The sequence below is a fragment of the Eutrema salsugineum genome, unplaced genomic scaffold (assembly GCF_000478725.1).
Source record: "Eutrema salsugineum unplaced genomic scaffold, Eutsalg1_0 scaffold_4, whole genome shotgun sequence".
NCBI classification, from domain to species: Eukaryota; Viridiplantae; Streptophyta; class Magnoliopsida; order Brassicales; family Brassicaceae; genus Eutrema; species Eutrema salsugineum.
The window spans coordinates 14,789,709-14,793,718 of NW_006256686.1; the positions used below are offsets into that span (position 1 = coordinate 14,789,709).

A 4,010-nucleotide genomic window follows, 5' to 3' on the forward strand; every position below is an offset into this window, starting at 1 on the left:
AATTATGAACATATCAAGGAACAAACAGCAGGCCTATGTTAATCAATAACAGGCTCAGCGAAATGAAAAGCTTGCTCAACAAAACCAGCATCAGGCTAATAGAAATGAGCAGCAAGCGCATCATGTTCCTCCGCCTCCACCACCAGCTCAGAGACAACCTCCTCCGGTCTTTGTTGGATAAAATGACCGAGCAAACGCGCACCAATATAGAGCCGGGATCCAGGCACCGCCTGTGCAAAACAACAATTTTGAAGTTAAAGCTTCCCTGCTCAATATGGTGTAGAACACAAATTTTCATGGTCTACCCGGAGAAGACCCTCTAGAGCATCTAGATCAATTTGATTGAGTTTGCGACCTGACAAAGATAAATGGGGCATCAAAAGACAGTTTCAAGCTACGCCTGTTCCCATTCAGCCTCGGTGATAAAGCACACCAATGAGAAAAGAACCTCCCGAGGGGCTCTATACAAACGTGCAAGCTTGCATTCTTATCCAAATTCTTCTCCACATCACGCATGGCCAAGCTGAGAAATCAGATCTCCAGCTTCACACAACACACCAACGAGAGTTTTAGTGAAGCTTGGGAACGGTTCAGAAGCTATACCAACCAATGCCCACACCACGGCTTCTCGGAGGCATCCCTCCTGAGTACTTTATACCGAGGTGCACTCCCCAAGATACGAAACCAACTTGATACGGCCTCAAACGAGAATTTTCTTGTCTAATGATACTTATGGAGAATGGAGCTTGTGGAGAACCTCGCAATGTCTAATGATACTTATGGAGAAGATTCCGACAGGGCTAACCGATCTGAAGGATCTAGTAAAGAGTTGCGAATGGAGAAAGATATTAGAGAGCTACAGAGCAAGCTTGACAAAGTTCTCATGGCTACACAAAAGCCAATACACTTTGTAGGCGAGTTTGATGAGCAAGGGACGGGCTTTGATAACGTGAATGAAGATGGTCTCACACAAGAAGAGATCAACTACATAGGAAATCAATAAAGGTATCAGCGGTTTAACAACTTTGGGAACAATCCAAACCTCTCTTACCGAAACCCAAATGTAGCTAATCCCCAAGACCAAGTGTACCCTGCTCAACAACACCAACAAAGCTATGCTCCTAAAGCTCCATTTCAGAACAGCTTTCAGCCCAAGCAACAGTTCAGTGGGCAAAAACAGAGCTACAGTCAGCAGAATCAACAGGCTCAAAGCAACAACTTCAACAGCCAACCGCAGCAGCACAAGTTTCCACCAGGCTTCAGTCCACAGCCGATGGGTAATCAGCAACAGAACCAAGGAACAACTCAGAATCAGATGGGACCTGACGTCTGTGGGCTTCTACAGCAGCTGTTACAAGGTCAGCAACAAGTTGATAGCCAGCACGTGACAATGCAACAGGATATACGGGAGCTTAAGCAGAATCAACCTTCCACATCTTCAAGAGGTCCGGAATTACAAGGCAAACGGGAACCTAACCCAAAGGAGTATGTGAACGCCATCACATTGAGGAGTGGAAAAGAATTACAAGCACCATCACCTAAGACAAAGCTCATTGAGGACAATGAGCAAATTGGTGGGGAGGCAGCCTCAAATGATGCGCAAGAAGATGAGGTTTTGGAGAAAGAACCGGTTAAGGACAAGGGTAAAGAGGTGGAGAAGACACCTGAGCTTGAAAAGCTATACGTACCACCACCTTCTTATCAGCCTAAGATACCATTCCCAGGGCATTTTAAGAAGCAAATCCAAGATAGAGCCAAAGCGGTTTTTGAAAAGCATTTGGAGAATACGCAAATGACTTTGCCTATCATCGATGCTTTCTTAGCTATACCACAGCTTGGAAAGTTTCTAAAGAATGCCATTCTCAACAAGACAAAGGAGCTCTAGGGTACGGTAATATTGAGTCATGAATGCAGTGCTATCATTCAGAGGAGGTCTATACCAAGGAAGTTATAGGATCCGGGCAGCTTTACTCTGCCGTGTGCAATAGGTCACTTAAAGTTCTCAAGTTGCTTGTGTGATCTAGGAGCTTCCATGATCTTAATGCCCTATACGGTGGCCAAGAGACTGGGGTTTAATAGCTATAAACCGGCCAAGATCTCCCTTGTATTAGCTGATAGATCAGTGAGATTACCGGTGGGTTTACATGAAGATTTGCCTTTGAGGATTGGTGAAATAGAGATCCCCACTGATTTCATAGTTCTTGAGATTGATGAGGAGCCTGTTGACCCTATCATCTTGGGAAGACCGTTCTTAAGCAACAGCAGGAGTGATCATCGACGTAAGAGGAGGCATGATCGAGCTGCACATCGGTTCAGAAACTATGAAGTTCGATGTGAAGGAAATGATGAAGAAACAAGGAAATGATGAAGAAACTATGAAGTTCATCATTTCCTTCAAGCATCCTTATTTCTGTTTGAGAGGCTAGCCAATCATCCTTGAGAGGCTAGCTAATCATCCTTATTTCTGTTTTCTTGATGGGTACTCAAGTTTCTTTCAAATCCCCATAGACCATCGAGATCAAGAGAAAACAACATTTACATGCCCTTATGGCACTTATGCTTATAGAAGAATGCCTTTAGGTCTCTGTAATGCACCTGAGACTTTTCAAAGGTGTATGATGCATAAATTCTCTGACCTCATTGAAGAGAAAGTGGAGGTGTTCATGGACGACTTTTCTGTCTACGGCTCCTCTTTCTTCGATTGTCTTTTTAACTTGTCTTAGGTTTTAAAGAGATGTGAGGAGCACAGGCTCGTCTTGAACTGGGAGAAATGCCACTTCATGGTTCAAGAAGGGATTGTCTTGGGTCACAAGGTATCAGAGAAAGGCATAGAGGTGGATAAAGCCAAGATCGAGGTTATGGTGAATCTGCAAGCTCCAACCTCGGTAAAAGGGATAAGAAGCTTCCTTGGACACGCAGGGTTCTACAGAAGATTCATCAAAGACTTCTCATGAATAGCTAGACCTTTGACTAGGCTGTTGTGCAAAGAGGTTGAATTTTCTTTCACGCTGAGTGTGAGGAAGCTTTCAAGAAAATCAACGAGGCATTGATCAGTGCACCAATTGTCCAGGCCTCTAATTGGTCATTACCCTTTGAAGTGATGACGGATGCATCAGATTATGCCGTGGGAGCTGTCTTGGGGCAGAAGAAGGATAAAAAGCTCCATTTGATCTATTACGCAAGCCGCACTTTGGACTCGGCTCAAGAGAAGTACGCGACCACCAAGAAAGAGATGTTGGCCATTGTATTTGCATTTGATAAATTCAGGAGCTATCTTGTGGGATCAAAGGTCATTGTCTATACAGATCACGCGGCTTTGAGATACATCATGACTCAGAAAGATGCTAAGCCGAGGCTTCTCAGATGGGTTTTGTTGCTTCAAGAGTTTGATATGGAAGTGCTTGACAAGAAAGGCATTGAGAATGGAGCTGCCGACCATCTCTCAAGGCTGAGAATCGAATCAAAAGTACCCATAGATGACGCTTTGCCCAAGGAACATCTCATGCTAGTCAAGTCCTATCAAGAAGTGGAGGAGGCCAACACGATCAGGGTAAGAAGCCTCCCATGGTTTGCGGATCTTGTGAACTACTTGTCATGCGGTTTAGAGCCACCAGAGTTAGATTCTTATCAGAGGAAGAAGTTCTTTAGAGATGTGATGAGGTATCGTTGGGATGAGCCGTATTTATACATGCTTAACAAGGACCATCTCTATAGACGATGCTTAGCTGAGGGAGAGATCTACCTGGTGTTGCAAAAATGCCATGGTTCAGCATATGGTGGTCACTTAGGTGCTTTCAAGACGGTAGCCAAGGTTCTACAGAGTGGTTTTTGGTGGCCAACTATGTTTAAAGACGCTCAGAATGTTGTCTCAAGATGTGAGGCTTGTCAAAGGCACGGTAACATATCCAAGAGGAATGAAATGCCTCAGAACCTGATTCTTGAAGTCGAAGTCTTCGACTGTTGGGGCATTGATTTCATGGGTCCCTTTGTAAGCTCATACGGGAATCAGT

General features: G+C 44.4%; 1 non-coding gene across 1 annotated transcript; it reads right to left on the reverse strand.

Moving 5' to 3' along the window:
- Positions 1-520: 520 nt before the first annotated feature.
- On the reverse strand, positions 521-627 carry LOC112085006. The gene has a single exon (XR_002898650.1). It is a non-coding gene; the product is annotated as a small nucleolar RNA R71 (small nucleolar RNA).
- Between the last annotated feature and the right edge of the window lie 3,383 nt (positions 628-4,010).